General features: G+C 43.2%; 1 long non-coding RNA gene across 1 annotated transcript in view; it reads right to left on the reverse strand.

Annotated features, from left to right (window-relative positions):
• LOC124789665 overlaps positions 1–19,445 on the reverse strand; it is a 712,930-nt gene that overhangs the window by 200,700 nt on the left and 492,785 nt on the right. Inside the window, exon 4 of the long non-coding RNA XR_007016151.1 lies at positions 6,499–6,540. This is a non-coding gene — a long non-coding RNA (uncharacterized LOC124789665). The remainder of the gene's footprint in view (positions 1–6,498; positions 6,541–19,445) is intronic.

Here is a 19,445-nt window from a genome sequence, read left to right on the forward strand (position 1 = left end):
AGTCTCGGTCCGGCACACAGTTTTAATCTGCCAGGAAGTTTCATATGAGCGCACACTCCGCTGCAGAGTGAAAATCTCATTCTGGAAACCTCTATGATGTTAATAAGGGAGGAGAACGCTACTAGATTTTTCTTCTCTTCCTCTTTCTTCGCTTGTTTCTGGGGTTAAGAAGGTGACATCTTGTAGCACAAAAGTAATGTAAGCATTTATGCTGTTAACCTTGTTAATATAGTAGGTTAAAGTTTATGTGTGAGTTATTTCGATGTACATTGAGCCCTCTGTCGTGTCCGTTGCATTGAATTAATTTTTCGTAAGACATTTGCAGCTCCACAATAATAGCGGCCGGTGCTTCAACGGACGCCATTACGCGTAGACCTAAAAAGCGAAATAATGGTGAAAGCAGGGAGACCGCCTGCTTTAACATTTAACAAACATTTTTTCACAGCAATGAGCCGCAGCGTAGAGCAACATTAGTTTTAAGATTTTACTTTTCAGCTTACGCAGAAAGCCAGGATTCGACTACCACAGCCCGAATATGATGGTAAGAGGAGTATTCTTCTAGTGTTGTGTGGGTCCACAATAACTTCAATCTTTGAGTCCATGCTCTTTAAAGTACGAATACGTGGAGGCTAATTTTCATACTGATGTACTTTCATTCTCACGTAATATTCGTGGAAGTAAAAATCAGTTAACAATTTTTTCATATTGGACCACACAATTACATTTACACGTGTTTTTACAGACGCCGAATAAATAAATAAATAAATAAATAAATATACTCCCCTCTCGAAGAACAGCCACTTCATCTGTAAGCAATATGAAATCCTTTTTCTTTAGTACAGTTGCTATTCCGGGTGTTGATTTGGGTTTGTATGCTAAAGTATACCACCTTTTCTGTTAGTTATGTATGATTGTTACTGCTTTGTTTTTCTGAGTGTATTGTAATGTCTGTATTGTTCTGCGGTTTTGTAAGGTTTGTGTTTTCGGTTTGCTTTCATTTTTCTTTAGTTATGTTTTTATTTTTGTAGCTGAGTCTGTTATATGGATGTTATTACCATTGCTTTATGCTAAGAGTTATACTGTTCTTAATTTAGCAAGTAATTTACTAGTACACTAGATGTATAGATAACAAGCTTTATCGCTTCAGTCCGAAACCGCGCTGCTGCTACGGTCGCAGTTTCGAGTCCTGGCTCGGGCATGGATGTGTGTGATGTCCTTAGGTTAGTTAGGTTTAAGTAGTTCTAAGTTTTAGGGGACTGATCACCTCAGATGTTAAGTCCCATAGTGCTTAGAACCATTTGACCCATCTGAAAAAGCTTTATCAGGTTCACTGTATGTATGGCGCTGTTAATGGAACATTTAAAAAACAGAGAAAAAAACAAAATAAACTCATAAAATTACTGCTGTGACGTCTGCTGTACTGGAGTGAAACTTGGGATGCCACAAAGAGAGAGAAGAACAGAATACAGACAGCTCAAATGAGACTTCTAAGAATAGAGAAAGGTTGCATCACCAAGACCGGATTAGAAATGAACAAGTCGTTAAGAACTCAACGTAGAGCGGATAAACATTGCAACATAAAATAACAGAAACGTATGGAAAGAGTATGTGAGCAGAGTGCAGAAAAGAGACAGACGAAACAGTTCTTGAGATACAGTCCAAGAGAACGAAATCCTGGTAAGTCCAAAATCAGATGAGCTCAACAATAACCTTCCAGAACGTAACACGTACATTGCCTCAGTGAAGATATGATGATATGACTATTAACCATCTTCAGATCTGCCATGAAAAGAAAAACCAAATACAACTAATGGACGATCTACCGATCACAAACAATGAATTAAGAAATAATGAAAAGGTACTAATTTTATATAGGAATGCCTGCTGAAAGTAATCACATCCGATCTTTTATGTGAAAACTCATAAAGCTTTTTAAATTAAACAAATGTTATTAAGGTACTACATCTTTATTCTTCTTATCTACATATTTATTTCTCAACATATTCACCCTGGCGATGAACAAATTTCTCCGAACGAGAGACTAGTTAATTGATACCACCATGTAGAATTTTTCACTCTGTCGATGGAGCCACAACCTCACATTTTCTAACACCGCTTCATCACTATCGAATTGAAATTGTCGAAGTTGTTCTTTACGTTTTAGAAACAGATGAAAATCATTGGCGAACAAGTCGGGACGGTGTGGTGGACGATCGATGACAGTAAACACAAGGCATCGGATTGTTACAGATGTCGCAACGCTAGTGTGTGGACGAACTCTTCGAATTCGTTTTTATTTATTTTTTGTGGTAGTCTCTCACACACCGACATAGTTACTTTACACACTGCCATGTTAAACCTACAAATCGGAGCCCTGTAGCGGCAGAGGGCTGAAAATAAGCAGAAACTAAGAATAAAGATGTAGGGTGTTAATAAATCTGTCTCATTTAAAAACCGTTAAGAGTATTCAGATAAAAAAATCGGATTTATTACTTTTCAGCACGCGTCCGTGTGTATAGAAAACACGAGTTTAAAAATGTGATAAAACAGACCGGTTTAAAACACACGAAGACTTGTACTACACTAATATAGTACAGCCAGAGCGGTATCATTATGAAAAATAACCAAAATTAGCCATTCGTCGACAAGCAGATTTAATAATATAGTGGAAACTGGGCGACAATGTCGGCAGTGTCAGAACGTCAGAGGTGCCCTTGTTGACAGCAAACGGTGGTGCAGTTGCGACACATCGAACATATCTGTGACGTAAACTCGTCAGTACAGGCTACTGTACACACATGTGACATATGCACGGACAATTAAGAAAAAACGTACAATTAGTTAGTATTCTGGAACTAAAATGTGTTAAAATTTGTTAAAGTAATAAAACGAAATGAATTAAAAAAAGAAAATGAAATAAATTTTTTCAAATTATTGAAAAATGTAACGGCTAAGTGACAATACATTATCACGAAAAACTATGGCGGAATTTTTATGTAACTTTGATATTATACCCGTGCGTCAAGTTTAAAGAGCTAAGAAATTACATGATTATAAAAACAAGCAAAGCGAAAAAAACTTAAGACAAGCGTAATTAATCAGCGACCTCCGTTGGCGAAGCCGTTGGAATGCGGCGAAAGCAAGTACTGCCCGGCGTTTACCTGCTGACAAGATTGTCTAATCCTTTTGGCTACTCTGGTTTTATTAAAGTCTGAAACCGTATGTTATGATAGCGATGTCGACGGGTCGATAAAGCCTATTTCGACTGATTGACGTTGGAAACATGTTCGACTATAGCAAATTTTTCTGTGTGAATCATCTTACAAACCTAAGGAGCCCTTCGATGTGAGAGCTTGTTTGCGTAATTTTGTAAGGATGACCATGTCTGTGTCCTGTGTAGCTATGTCTAGTGTAATGACTCCTCAGGGCAATTTTTCTAATGCAACTGTAACCATTTATTTTATGCTCTTTTTGGTTCGGCTCCAAAAAGTGCAGCTATATTCAGTGAATTACCTTTTTCGTGCTGCCGTTTTGTGTGTTGACTTTTGAGTGCTAAATATTAAGCTGTAGATTAAAGCTTTCTGGACCGCATCACATGAAGTTCTGTGTGCTGTCTTCGGAATCTATCCAATAGACTGCACCATCATGTATTGGGCTGCAGCGTATTGGCTGGAGGTGGAAAGACGTGACAGTATAACTATCACAGCACGGGTAGAAATAACAAACGAAAGGCACTTAAAGGGGTGACGGTCGGATACTGGCTACGGGAATGGGACAACAGTGATAAAGGTCGAAGAGTTTATACTTTATTACACAACATCAGGAAACGCTTAGAATGAGACATACCGACGCAAGGGGACTGTCGTGACAGGACATGGCCTTTATACAATGCATTTACGCCGCAAGCATTGCAAAGAAAAGGAAAAATATACATATAGGGAGAGAGGTTCCCCAGAGCACGTAGTAATATAGTTTCTCACATAGCCCAGACGACCAGAGCACACATACGAGGAGTTACAGAGTGCGATTAGAGACGAAACACCATTGAAGTAAGACAATAGCACGGCAGACTCGATCACAAAGGCTCAGCGCCCTCAGTACATAAAAATGATGACAGAATATATCTGACATGAGACCCAGGACACAACGAACAATCAACATAGCAGATACCTCAGAGGAGCATGGCCAAACTTACCAAATAATAGGGCAGATGACAACTTCTTTTACAAAATCCAAGCCTTTACAGGTAATTGTACCTGTAGAGTAGATATTGAGTTACTGCACATAGCTCAGTAACAACAAGAATCTGTGGTGGGCACTGGGCTCGATGTCTTTCTGAAGTATCCCTGGCCCGACTGGACTTTGGTGCCAAGTATCTAAAACCTATCCCCAAGCTTTCCTACCATCTTTAAACTACTTCTGATTTCAAAAAATTACTAACAATGTTATTCAACATCCACCGTTTCCCTTAATTAATTTTTCTTTGTAACTCAGTATTTTTATTTCGATTTTTATTGCCGAGTAAAATATTCCGTGACACTTAGACGATAGTCAGGGAAGTAACGGCGAAAATAAAGCTGTGTGTTTGGGGGTGGGGGGAGGGGCTCGTAATATCATTGTCTCCGAAATGCGAGGCTTCCGGGGTGAGTCCCTATCCGGCACACAGCTTTAATCTGGACGGAACTGGAAAGTACAGGTAAATGAAAACCATGGCTGGTGAAAAGCAGAACTTGGCATCTATGTTGCTGCACTCAGTCAAAGGCACTGAAGGCTATGTAAGGATGTACGCACTTTCGCGATAACGCTGACAACAAGAACAACGGTGTGGCTGACTTCACGATACCGCCGGCTGGTGATCGCTCAGCCTGCTGTGAAAGAGAGCGGCCGACACGCGTGCTCATCCGCTTAGCAGGTTGCCGACCCACGGAGCTCAAAGGGGCGAGGCAACCTTTGTAGAACCAGTTTTAAAAATATGGGCGTGCCATTTTTCATTGACGGTCAAGCGAAAACAAAAACTGCGCTGTGAGTGAGTTACCTTCTACCATGTAACACGCTGGACAGCCGTATTTGGCCCAGTTACTTTTAGTCGTTTGTAATAGAAGATGAAAATCTTTAATGTATTTGAATAACTGTGTTAGATGTTTGAGTATACCGAATAAACGTGAGGCACAATGGATATATGTCTCGCTTGTAAACATCAAAAGTGAGGTAAGATATTTTTCTACAATTCTGGATTACGTCTTTGCACGTACCCATGTGATACTACAAAAGCTGCGTACATTCAGTGAGGGATCTAGGAATATACCGTGTGGTTATAATTAAACTGCGGCTACTTATGGAGGTCCGGTGTGGGCTGTAACTATCGAATGGCTACTAAACTTGGCAGATATACAAAGGCGCTAATGCAGAACCGATTTATGCTGGAAAAAGTTAGTTCCAATTTTAGCGACCAGGTGCAAGTTTTGTGCTGTAAGACATCTCGTCGACGTCCCTCGTGCTCATATTGAACAAATTGTGAAAGCATCGGTTAATAATAAAATCAACACTGTGCTTTTCTCTCTTGTTTGAATTTTTCTTCCCGCTTCCCGTTCCTAATTCCTTTATATGGAAACATTTCTGTACGTCTTTCTTGCAGACACAGTGCCAGATTTGCACCTGGTGGCCAAAATTGGATGTAATTTGTATTCCAGCGTAAATCCGTTCTGCATTAAAACATTAGGATATCGACCAGGTTTCGCCGCCATTCTTTAATTACAGCCTGCCTTGGACCTCAGTGAGTAGGTGCACTTTCATTACAAACATCCAGTACTAAACTACACCATGCATCGCTACCTCTGGGTCTGCGAAGACGGGATTAGACTAATTGCAATGTGTGCAGAGGATTTAAGCAAGGATTCTTCTTATGCTCAATGCGAGAATAGAGCAGTGAGAATACATAACACGTAGTACAATGGGAAGTAGCCCCTGCCATAACTTCACAGTTGTTGGCAAAGAATCAATGTAAATAGACTGATGTAGAAAGACTGTTAACAGCTACTGCATACTGGTAAATATATTCAGTTGTTTCTGACTAGGTGTATATAAAAGGAGGGGTGGGTCTGCAGGTATGACCCCCAGGAGAGTATAACTGGAGTACTAACCACGGATGTAAAAGGATATTATGATTACCGGGTATTTTAAAATTTTTATATATTTTATTATTGTTAAATTCTAGGCTTCTGTGGCATCGTAATTGTGGTAGTGATAGCAAATTACGTTTGGGAGGGAGGAGAGACAGTGTAAAATTGTGACACCTCCTCCACCCCTCCATTTCCAAGACCTGAAACCTTGAGTCATGCCTCTGCGCCTCCAATAATAGACATAAAAATGCTATGATGTTTCTACGCGATATGTGCGTTCCAGAGCGATACCATGTTCCTTTGCCTTTGGATTACAACATTCGGCGTTTATACAAGTTATAAATAGATTTCATACTGAACATCTTCCAAGCGTACTTACAGTTGGTCCAGTAGTGAGCTACGCTTCAGGGGATCTTTCCTTCTGAAAACAAGAGAGAGAAAACTTTGTTACTTTGAGTTTAATACAGTTACGTTAGCTGCAACCAAGTATCAATGAAAGGAACAACATGCATTGCGATAACATTATGTGTTAATGAAGCGCACAGCGTGAAAAACCTCACGATTCTATACATTGCTATTAATGAGCAGACATCAGACTCAAAGAACACAAAGAGAATATTTTAATCGAAAGCATTTATCAATATATTGTTTCTGTGCTGTCCTCGTCACAGTTCGTAATCAAATTAAAGCTGTGAAACAAAAGAATACAAAATCCGCCAGTGCTCAAAAGAATATCTCTCTCTCTCTCTCTCTCTCTCTCTCTCTCTCTCGTTCGCAGCTCGTGGTCGTGCGGTAGAGTTCTCGCTTCCCACGCGCGGGTCCCCGGGTTCGATTCCCGGCGGGGTCAGGGATTTTCTCTTCCTCGTGATGGCTGGGTGTTGTGTGCTGTCCTTAGGTTAGTTAGGTTTAAGTAGTTCTAAGTTCTAGGGGACTGATGACCATAGCAGTTAAGTCCCATAGTGCTCAGAGCCATTTAGCCATCTCTCTCTCTCTCTCTCTCTCTCTCTCTCTCTCTCGTATCTTTTCGCAGGTCTCCAAAAGAAATTATTCGAACGACAGTTGGACAAATTGAGAAATACTCAAGTATTAGGGAGTCATTAAAATTCGATTGATCTTGCATTGTCACGTCTCGTAAAAATGTTTGCACGATCGGAATTCTTTCAGTAATTTTACACGATGGCACACAAATGTTCTATACAGGATGCCTCAGATCCCACAGACAAGATCTCAGAGGTTATTGACGGATGCTTCCATAGTATTTTGCTATACGGGAGGCGTGGTCTCCGGTGGCTCGTTACAGGCAAATAATTAAGTTTGATTAATTCGTTTGGTTACTACGATTACTTATGTTTCTGCGAAAATACCTTCGTAACAGCGGAAAAAGCAAGTAATATGTAATAACCAAAACTTAGAACACAAGAAAAGATATGCGATGGCGCTGGGACTGTTTGCTGTTGCCGTAGTAACAGTTTCACATATCGTCGACGTGCCGCTTTTCCGTTACGTTGAGTGAACTCGTTACGCGCGATACATATCAAAGCTAATTTTTCATCAGTACACTCATCTACATTGCTATTTATCACTGTTAACGAACAACTGATAGTGTCAGGAAAACAAACACGATACAGAGCCGAGCAGTTCTGAATGCAAACTTGATGGCAGAGAGTGGAGTGGACAGAAAGAAGGCACTTTGTCGCGGGAGAAATTTTGTTACCAAAAGTCTAGATGAGTTTTATGTAACTGTTATTATCGCTGTAGGCCATCTTCAGATTTAAAACGAGAGTAAAAAGGAAAAGAAACATTGATTACTCCCTTTCGTCTAACTATAACCTATTTATAATAATATACAGGGTGAGTCACCTAACGTTACCGCTGGATATATTTCGTAAACCACATCAAATACTGACGAATCGATTCCACAGACCGAACGTGAGGAGAGGGGCTAGTGTAATTGGTTAATACAAACCATAAAAAATGCACGGAAGTATGTTTTTTAACATAAACCTACGTTTTTTTAAATGGAACCCCATTAGTTTTGATAGCACATCTGAACATATAAACAAATACGTAATCAGTGCCGTTTGTTGCATTGTAAAATATTAATTACACCCGGAGATACTGTAACCTAAATTTGACGCTTGAGTACCACTCCTCCGCTGTTCGATCGTGTGTATCGGAGAGCGCCGAATTACGTAGGGATCCAAAGGGAACGGTGATGGACCTTAGGTACAGGAGAGACAGGAACAGCACATTACGTCCACATGCTAACACCTTTTTATTCAGAATGAGATTTTCACTCTGCAGCGGAGTGTGTGCTGATATGAAACTTCCTGGCAGATTAAAACTGTGTGCCCGACCGAGACTCGAACTCGGGACCTTTGCCTTTCGCGGGCAAGTGCTCTACCAACTGAGCTACCGAAGCACGACTCACGCCCGGTACTCACAGCTTTACTTCTGCCCGCGAAAGGCAAAGGTGCCGAGTTCGAGTCTCGGTCGGGCACACAGTTTTAATCTGCCAGAATGTTTCACCTTTTTATTCGTCTTTTTCACTGGCGCACATGTACATTACCATGAGGGGTGAGGTAAACGTACACACGTGGTTTCCGTTTTCAATTACGAAGTGGAATAGAGTGTGTCCCACTGGAAACGCGTCGACGTATGTGGTATCAGCATGATGGTGCACCTGCACATTCCGCAATTAACACTAGGCTGACCCTTGACAGGATGTTCAACGGGCGTTTCATAGGACGTGGAGGACGCATAAATTGGCCAGCCCGTTCTCGTAATCTTACACCTCTGGACTTCTTTCTGTGGGGTACGTTAAAGGAGAATGTGTACCGTGATGTGCCTACAACCCCAGAGGATATGAAACAACGTATTGTGGCAGCCTGCGGCAACATTACACCTGATGTACTGCGGCGTGTACGACATTCATTACGCCAGAGATTGCAATTGTGTGCAGCAAATGATGGCCACCACATTGAATATCTATTGGCCTGACATGTCGGGACACACTCTATTCCACTTCGTAATTGAAAACGGAAACCACGTGTGTACGTGTACCTCACCCCTCATGGTAATGTACATGTGCGTCAGTGAAAAGGACCAATAAAAAGGTGTTAGCATGTGGACGTAATGTGCTGTTCCAGTCTCTTCTGTACCTAAGGTCCATCACCGTTCCCTTTGGATCCCTACGTAATGCGGTGCTTTCCGATACACACGATCGAACAGCGGAGGAGTGGTACTCAAGCGTCAACTTTAGGTTACAATATCTCCGGATGTAATTAACATTTTACAATGCAACAAACGGCACTGATTACGTATTTGTTTATATGTTCAGATGTGCCAACAAAACTAACGGGGTTCCATTTAAAAAAACGTAGGTTTGTGTTAAAAAACATTTTTCCGTGCATTTTTTTATGGTTTGTATTTACCAGTTACACTAGCCCCTCTCCTCACGTTCGGTCTGTGGAATCGATTCGTCAGTATTTGATATGGTTTACAAAATAAATGCAGCGGTAATGTTAGGTGACTCACCCCGTATAAGAGAGATAAGTTAGTGGTATACCATGTTATCTAATATACACTGTCTCATCAGAAGTAACCGGGCACCCATATTTAATGCAGAACTGACCACAAAATGTCACGAGAAGCGGACGCATCAGTGTAAAACGAGGAGGAAAGTACCGTGTTGTTAGTAGCGGAGCAGTAAAAGCGGAATGGCCTCGTCAGGAAGGCTCGGTGATTCCGAAAGCACACTAGTCACTGGAGGTGACCTGAGTAACAAATCCAATCAGGGACATTTCAACACTTCTAAAACGGGCCAAGTCGATTGCTCCGATTCTGAAGTGGACACACAAAGGAACAACCGCAACTAAACACAATCCTGGCAGACTATATGAACCGACAGACACGGATCGTCGAGCACTTAGGAGGGCGGTTCAAAAAGTCACGTGAAACCAGTGGAAGGAATCAGTTGTTCCAAATGGCTACCAGCTAGCACTGCAGCTAACACATTGTCTGTGCGTAGGGGGTTAAAAACAATCGGATACAATTGTCGAGCAGTTGCTCGTAAGCCATTCGTTTCAGGAATAAAAACTAAGCGAAGCTTGAGATTTTGTGAAGAGCAACGTCACTGAACAGTGGATGACTGGAAAAGAGTGGAGTCGCTAAAGACGATGCACCCTGCGACAGTTCGACAGAAGGGTTTGGGTTTGGTGGTCTTTCGGCATGGATGTGGTTTTTGTAGTTAGATCACCTACTGCGCTTAGAAAAACGCAGCTTTTCTCCGCGTGATTATTTAATGGTGTGAACAGCGTCGGTAGAACACCCGGAAGCATACCATTAATACTGTTCATAATGTCCGTACTAGATCATACTGTAGCTTGCCTAAACCATCGCAACATACGCATTCACCATATTGTTGGCTGCTGTTACTTTTTTTTTTAGAACTAGAATTCATTGAGGTCGATAAGAGATGAAGGTGTGGTCTACCACCAGCCGGAGTAGCCGAGCGGTTCTAGGCGCTACAGTCTGGAACCGCGCGACCGCTACGGTCGCAGGTTCGAATCCTGCCTCGGGCATGGATGTGTGTGATGTCCTTAGGTTAGTTAGGTTTAAATAGTTCTGATTTCTAGGGGACTGATGACCTCAGAAGTTAAGTCCCATAGTGCTCAGAGCCATTTGAACCATTTGTGGTCTACCACCTGTCGTAAAGAACACGTTATGATGGTAATGGTTAGTTAAGCAACGTCCGATGCCAAAGACAATGTGTCGCTACAGCTGAGGAAGTCGCCGGACCCAAGGCAGGCAGGTGAAAGAAAAGAGCGGACATCGCGCTGTGTAGCTGTTTTCCAAGTGCGGCTCACAGAGCTCTAAATTAAAGACAAACAGCTTCGTGCAATGTTCAGAGACGCCATTAAAATTTCTCGTTCTCTTGAAATGCGCCCTGTGCTTTTCTCTCACAGCAAAAACCACTCTGTGGGCGTACGTTCTCTGTTCATAGTGTGCGTCAGCGGTATACCTTTTCGCAATTTCGGAAGAAGAAGCGAGGTATTTTTGTTTCACGTTTGCGTTTAATTAATGACAGTGCTATTCCTATGTCATTTACAGCTGTGCGGACAGTCACCCCAGATGCTGAATAACGTTTGCCTGTTTCGTTAATTGAAACCACAATGAAATACGATGAGCTCCGCTACGATGACTGTCCTTTAGTGGAATTTGAAAGAAACAGAAGAACAGATCATCTCAGTAATCTGACGGAAGAGTATCCAAAGACTAAACTGTTACTGGTCTCATACTCCACCATTCCACCGACACGGAAACGTAATTGGAGAATGGCAACTATATTATTCGTACGGCATAATGTTCCAGGCTACGTAGGCCTTACTCCACAGGCTCGCGGCAAACGCGTCACATGCAATGGTAGCGGGTCCGTTCAGAAAATACTCTTCCCGGCGAGTGGATCGGGAGTTCGTACACAGAGGCACCAAAACTTTATGGCCATAGCCCACCGCGAGATAGAATGCCACCTAGAGGTGTTGTGGGCACATGGCACTGTGTGGGATGCATAAAAGCGGAACAGAGACGAATGGGCAATCGTTCTAGTGACAACACGGACTACGAATAGGGAAATCAACTGATATGAATTACTTTGACGAAGTAAAGACTGCTATACACTCTAAGGAAAAAACAGGAAGAAAAAAAAGTTGAACCACGAAGGAATTACCAAATATGCAGCAACCAGTCGAAAAATCATGTTTTATTTATTCACTTTTGCAAATCGATTTCAACTGATTAACAGGCATCATCGGTGCTACAAATACAAGAATATAAATAATTAATAACAGTGACCAAACGAATAAATGTACATAAAGCAACGTAAACCAATTAAATGTATATGGACGCATTAAACCATTTAAAATGAACATACAAATTTACATTTCAACCAACATGTGCCGTGAGTATTAATACTGTCTTAAACAGAGGTCAAACATAAAGTGATACATCGAGAATTGACTATGACAACGAGAAACCATAAGGGGGCGCTGCAAAGCAAGCCCGCCATCTATGCGAAAAGATACAGCTAAAATAAAAATGAGAAGAAGAAAAAAGAGATATGACATACAAAGTGAGGTAAAATAAATATTTACATGAAATGGATATATTGACAAAGATTTTGTCAGCACATAGTACAGTTATATACGCCAAAAAGCGATTGTACAAATTAGTAAAAGGAACACCTTTCAACTGAAACTTAAAAAACATAACTGCCCACGTCCAGCAAACAAATATGTGATGCTATCCATCAGTCCACCTAAAGATGAGTGAGTAGGCCCTCGAACCGAGTCTTGCGAGAAAAGGAAATTGACTGATACGGGTAATTTTTTATTTTATGTTATGTATAATTGTCCTCCTCTGAATTACGTTAGCACACGGGGCTTGCGTTTAACAAGAAATCGATCTAAAAAAGCAAATCAAGTGGCCATCCAGATACTGATAACCAGTGATTTCGCTAAATCGCTTAAGGCAAGTGTCAGCATTGTTTTTTTAAACGGACAATGCCGATTTTCTTCCCTTCCCATCCGCAAACGCAAATCATTCTCTGTTTCTAGTACTTCATCATTGAAGGGATGTTTAAACATCTTTTTTTCTTCCTGTCTTTCTACATTACGTCCTCTCTGTCATGTGAGAGAGAAAGCCGGCCGGAGTGGCCGTGCGGTTCTAGGCGCTACAGTCTGGAACCGAGCGACCGCTACGGTCGCAGGTTCGAATCCTGCCTCGGGCGTGGATGTGTGTGATGTCCTTAGGTTAGTTAGGTTTAATTAGTTCCAAGTTCTAGGTGACTGATGACCTCAGAAGTTAAGTCGCATAGTGCTCAGAGCCATTTGAACAATTTTTTTTGAGAGAAATTATTTTCGAAGTAAATGCAATGGATTCGTTGCATCGGCCACCAGCTGCTTTGGGTGAGGTAAATGTCACTAGCACGGTTGTACTTTTTGGTGACTGCCCAAGCTCTTGAATTTGAAATAGAGTTATTGTCAGTGGATCAATTAGCATACCGTCAGCTGATCAGCTGGTGATTTCTCGCATTCTTTCATTCCTTAAAGAAAACTTCCTTCCTTCTTTGCCTCCTGTTCTTTGGAGTTTTGCAGTTAGGCGTCTCAAGATCTGTCTTCACTTGTCATCGGGGCTCATTTCGAAGAGGGACTCATAACTGAAGACAATGCTACTCCAGTCAACTGCCGGAGACGCATCTGCAGACGCCACGGACCTCAATAGGGTACCAACCTAACCGTCGCCCATCATACGGCCTAACAATCAGGAGCGAAGGTCCGGAGTGCCATTGCTTTTCATAAGATGACCCATTTGGTTCTCTTCCGTGGCACCCTTAGAGCCCAGCGAAACGTCGACGATATTCTACGCCCAGATTTTTGTCTGCGAGCTTGCCAAACTCAAGCTTGGCCAGCAAGGTCGACGGATCTCTCCCCAACTGAGAACCTCTGGAGCATTATGGGCAGGTCCCTCCAACCATCTCGGGATTTTGACGATCCTACCCGCCAATTGGACAGATCTTGGCGCGATTTTCCACAGGAGGACATCCAGCAAGTCAGTCAATGCCAAGCCGAACAACTGGTTGCATAAGGGCCAGAAGTGGACCAACACGTTATTGACTTGTCACTCTATGAAGCGCTTTCTCTTGAACAAATCATGCATTTTTTTAAAAATTGTAATGACCTGTTTGTCTATACATGTAAATCACGTCTACGATATCCGTCCCATTAAGATAATTCCTTCGTGATGACTTTTTTTCTTAGATTGTATGTTGCTGTCAGGATTTGTTTTTAAAGGAAGGGCAGCATTCACCGCTTGGAGTGTTGGTAAATGTATTTATTCACAGCGATCGCTATTTCCGCCTGTTTTGCCATTTTCCAGTGATAGTTGATGAAGTGCGTCAATGCATATTTTAAGACACTTTCCTCGAGTCATTGCCTCGCGGGATTAGCCGAGCGGTCTTAGGCGCTGCAGTCATGGACTGTGCGGCTGGTCCCGGCGGAGGTTCGCGTCCTCCCACGACCATGGATGTGTGTGTTTCTCCTTAAGATAATTTAGGTTAAGTAGTGTGTAAGCTTAGGGACTGATGACCTTGGCAGTTAAGTCCCATAAGAATTCACACACACACACACACACACACACACACAAAGCTGTGAGTACCGGGCGTGAGTCGTGCTTCGGTAGCTCAGATGGTAGAGCACTTGCCCGCGAAAGGCAAAGGTCCCGAGTTCGAGTCTCGGTCGGGCACACAGTTTTAATCTGCCAGGAAGTTTCATATCAGCGCACACTCCGCTGCAGAGTGAAAATCTCATTCTGGAAACATCCCCCAGGCTGTGGCTAAGCCATGTCTCCGCTATATCCTTTCTTTCAGGAGTGCTAGTTCTACAAGGTTCGCAGGAGAGCTTCTGTAAAGTTTGGAAGGTAGGAGACGAGATACTGGCAGAAGTAAAGCTGTGAGTACCGGGCGTGAGTCGTGCTTCGGTAGCTCAGATGGTAGAGCACTTGCCCGCGAAAGGCAAAGGTCCCGAGTTCGAGTCTCGGTCGGGCACACAGTTTTAATCTGCCAGGAAGTTTCATATCAGCGCACACTCCGCTGCAGAGTGAAAATCTCATTCTGGAAACACCCCCCAGGCTGTGGCTAAGCCATGTCTCCGCTATATCCTTTCTTTCAGGAGTGCTAGTTCTGCAAGGTTCGCAGGAGAGTTTCTGTAAAGTTTGGGAGGTAGGAGACGAGATACTGGCAGAAGTAAAGCTGTGAGTACCGGGCGTGAGTCGTGCTTCGGTAGCTCAGATGGTAGAGCACTTGCCCGCGAAAGGCAAAGGTCCCGAGTTCGAGTCTCGGTCGGGCACACAGTTTTAATCTGCCAGGAAGTTTCATATCAGCGCACACTCCGCTGCAGAGTGAAAATCTCATTCAGGAAATATTTCTGTTTGCAAGCGCCGCATAGAGTTAGGTCGCTGACGTGCTGGAACTGTGCTGGACTCTACCTGTGAGTCTGTGTGCACAGCGTCTGATTTTATTTCGGTCTGAACGGACGTTTGAAGACTTATGGAGTAGAATTTATGAAGCAGAGCAGTGACCAGGATAGAAAAGTTCAGGTTAGAAATCGGAACTACTCGAGTTTTATCGTTGTGGTCGACGTGGCTGTTACCAGGCGACTAATGTAAAACGACTGAAGAGGACGCGTTGCGAAAGCGACTGTCAGGGCAGAGAACAGTGGCGTCGCTACATGGCGACGGTGACCTGCAAGTGGGGCGTGACCCTAACGGCGGTAGGGCGCGCCGTGGTTGCCCTGCACCTCCTTCCACAGGGTGCGCACAATTAACGAGGCTGCTCTATATTAGCCTCCACGGTTCCGTCGCACAGTGCTCTACGGCTGTGAGACATAACCGCAAGTAACGAAATAGGAAGTACGCAGGCACATCAGAAAGTAATTACACATGTCGTCCCTCGCTAAGACTACTGCGGCACAAGAGTAGCGCACTATCAGAAGATACATATTCCGGATTACTTGCAGACACAGTTCTGCTACTGCGACAACAGGTGCACCAGTGAGCGACTGCCATAAATATTATTCAAATCACAATTAACAGTATAAAAGATCAGTGTTTAACAAAGAATTTATGTAACATTGAGAGTAATAGTACAGCTACGTAGGAGAGTCTATCGTCTCTCTCTCTCTCTCTCTCTCTCGCTCTCTCTCTCTCTCTCTCTCTCTGCAAAAATATTTATTTATCGGGCATTAACTCCTACAGTTTTAAACAAACCACGCGTATTTTTGAGCTACCTGTGTGTGTTGGCAACATAAGTAAATTGTTACAACCCAACCTAGTATCTTTACTCAGAATTATGTGCCTTCCTTACAACATTGATGACTGTTAGTGTATACTCGCATTTTAGCCGCTACTACGAGTGTCCGATCTATACGCGACGTCATGACTTACACATATTTTCATTCACTATTCCAAACGCAAAACACAGATACCTTTTATAAAAAAGTAAAGAGAGAGAGAGAGAGAGAGAGAGAGACAGAGAGACGGACAAAGACAGAGAGACGGACAAAGACAGAGATGGACAAAGACATAGACGGACAAAGACGGAGGCGGAGCGACAAAGACGGAGACGGAGAAAGACGGAGACGGAGAAAGGCGGAGACGGAGAAAGGCGGAGACGGAGAAAGGCGGAGACGGAGAAAGGCGGAGACGTAGAAAGGCGGAGACGTAGAAAGGCGGAGACGTAGAAAGGCGGAGACGTAGAAAGGCGGAGACGTAGAAAGGCGGAGACGTAGAAAGACGGAGACGTAGAAAGACGGAGACGTAGAAAGACGGAGACGTAGAAAGACGGAGACGGAGAAAGACGGAGACGGAGAAAGACGGAGACGGAGAAAGACGGAGACGGAGAAAGACGGAGACGGAGAAAGACGGAGACGGAGAAAGACGGAGACGGAGAAAGACGGAGACGGAGAAAGACGGAGACGGAGAAAGACGGAGACGGAGAAAGACGGAGACGGAGAAAGACGGAGACGGAGAAAGACGGAGACGGAGAAAGACGGAGACGGAGAAAGACGGAGACGGAGAAAGACGGAGACGGAGAAAGACGGAGACGGGGAAAGACGGAGACGGGGAAAGACGGAGACGGAGAAAGACGGAGACGGGGAAAGACGGAGACGGAGAAAGACGGAGACGGAGAAAGACGGAGACGGAGAAAGACGCAGACGGAGATCGAGAGAACGATATATTATTTGTAAAAAATCTCGTGAAATCAGCGGAAGAAATCATTCGTAAGTTCCGAAGTGCTACCAGCGGTCCAGCTAGCAAAGTGACTGCGGCAAGGGAGTTAAAAAGAAACGTGTACAATGGTCGAGCAGCTTGTCTTAAGCAACACGTTTCTGTTTGTCAGTGTTAAGCGACGCCTTGTGTGATGTAAAGAGCTACATCACGGAAAAATGGATGATAAGAAACGCGCGATTTGGAAGTTATGAATCACGCTATACCCTGTAGCAATCTGATGGAATGGTTTGTGTTTGCGAATGCCTGGAGGTCGTTAACGGCCATCATGTGCAGTGCCATCAGTGAAGTGCAGAGGAATGTTCAAATGTGTGTGAAATCCTAAGGAACCAGCTGGTGTGGCCGAGCGGTTCTAGGCGTCTCAGTCTGAAACCGCGCGACCGCTACCGTCGCAGGTTCGAATCCTGCCTCGGCCATGGATGTGTGTGATGTCCTTAGTTTAGTTAGGTTTAAGTAGTTCTAAGTTCTAGGGGACTGATGACCTCAGATGTTAAGTCCCATAGTACTCAGAGTTTGTTTTTGTTTTTGTTTGAATTCCTAAGGGACCAAACTACTGAGGTCATCGGCCCCTAGACATACACTCTACTTAAACTAACTTATGCTAAGAAAAACACACACACACACACACACCCATGCCGAGGCAGGACTCGAACCTCCGGCGGGCTGGGCCACGCAATCAGTGACATCGCGCCTCAAACTGTGCAGCGAAGCACAGAGGAGGCGGCGTAACCGATAGGGACATTTCCAGCGATTAGGATATGTTCTCCTTCTTGCGCTGAAAACAAAAATAAACGCGGAAGGATATAAACACATTTTACAGCACTGAGTTCTGCCTACAGTAGAGAAACAGTTCTGAGATGCCGCGCGGGATTAGCCGAGCGGTCTAGGCGCTGCAGTCATGGACTGTGCGGCTGGTCCCGGCGGAGGTTCGAGTCCTCCCTCGGGCATGTGTGTGTGTGTGTGTGTGTGTGTGTGTGTGTGTGTGTGTGTGTTTGTCCTTAGAATAATTTAGGTTAAGTAGTGTGTAAGCTTAGGGATGATGACCTTAGCAGTTAAGTCCCATAAGATTTCACACACAAACGGCAAGAAGGTTTTTCGAAATATATTTGATCCAGACAGCAGTCTTCCAGAGGCAAATAGAAGTAAGCCAGTATTATTTATAATAATCCGCCATATAATATTACGCCTGTCAAAATCAGGTCTATTATTGAAATACATGAATGATGATTATAAATCTTTTCGCTACCGGTTGTATAACGTCCAGCAGGTCAGTTAACAGAACAAGTAGCGACATCTGTTGTAAATTCGCGCAGGTACTTGCATCTAAAAAATAAGGGATTAGATCCATATGGATCAGTCTTCGTGGGGTTTTCTGAACCAGAATATAAAGTGTGTTATTTCTTCTGTATTAAAGTATTTAAGTAGCCTAATTACACACAATAATCCCTCAGCATCCATTACAAAATTTGTTTTTGATAAAATTTTCGACGTCTGGTGGAGATGTTGAGCTAATTTAGGAAGTGTTGTGATCTGAATGCACGAGAATTTTCCCATTCAGTCCCAATAAAATATTATCAGACAAGTTACTTCTTACATCCACATTCCTGAATGATGAGCCCTGCTCCGTCACCACAGAATTAGAAGCGAGCCCAGGCTGTGCGACTCCATCCAAGCAGCCAAGAAATTCGGAAACTCGGAGCTCGGCAACATCATAATTTTCTTCTGTTTTCGCGATCCCAGCGAAAAACACCGTAACCACTCGAGCGAGGACAGAGGAAAAAGAAGTCAGCTTACTGTCTCACTAGATCAGTGTTTCTCCATCACACAAGACAGAAAACTGCGTTATAAATACTCCCAAAGAAACAAACTCACGGGTTGCAAAAATACGCTGGACATTCACGAGCAACCTTCAAATCCAGGAGAAGAATCATCTTCATCATCACCTGAAGCTCAGTCGGAGGAATAAAATATACCTAGTGGTTTCTGTAGCATAAAATATTACGATCCTAGATATGTGAAAAGAGGGGAACGGATGAGGTTGTTGTTGTTGTTGTTGTTTTTGTTGTGTTCAGTCCTGAGACTGGTTTGAAGCAGCTCTCCATGCTACTCTACCCTGAGCAAGCTGCTTCATCTCCCAGTACCTACTGCAACAAACATCCTTCTGAATCTGTTTAGTGTATTCATCTCTACGGTTTTTACGCTCCACGCTGCCCTCCAATACTAAATTGGTGATCCCTTGATGCCTCAGAACATGTCCTATCAACCGATCCCTTCTTCTAGTCAAGTTGTGCCACAAGCTCCTCTTATTCCCAATTCTATTCAATACCTCCTCATTATTTATGTTATCTACCCATCTGATCTTCTCTATTCTTCTGTAGCACCACATTTCGAAAACTTCTATTCTCTTCTTGTCAAAACTATTTATCGTCCACGTTTCACTTCCATACAACGCTACGCTCCATACAAATACTTCCAGAAACGACT

Source organism: Schistocerca piceifrons, chromosome 3 (genome assembly GCF_021461385.2).
Source record: "Schistocerca piceifrons isolate TAMUIC-IGC-003096 chromosome 3, iqSchPice1.1, whole genome shotgun sequence".
Taxonomy (NCBI): domain Eukaryota; kingdom Metazoa; phylum Arthropoda; class Insecta; order Orthoptera; family Acrididae; genus Schistocerca; species Schistocerca piceifrons.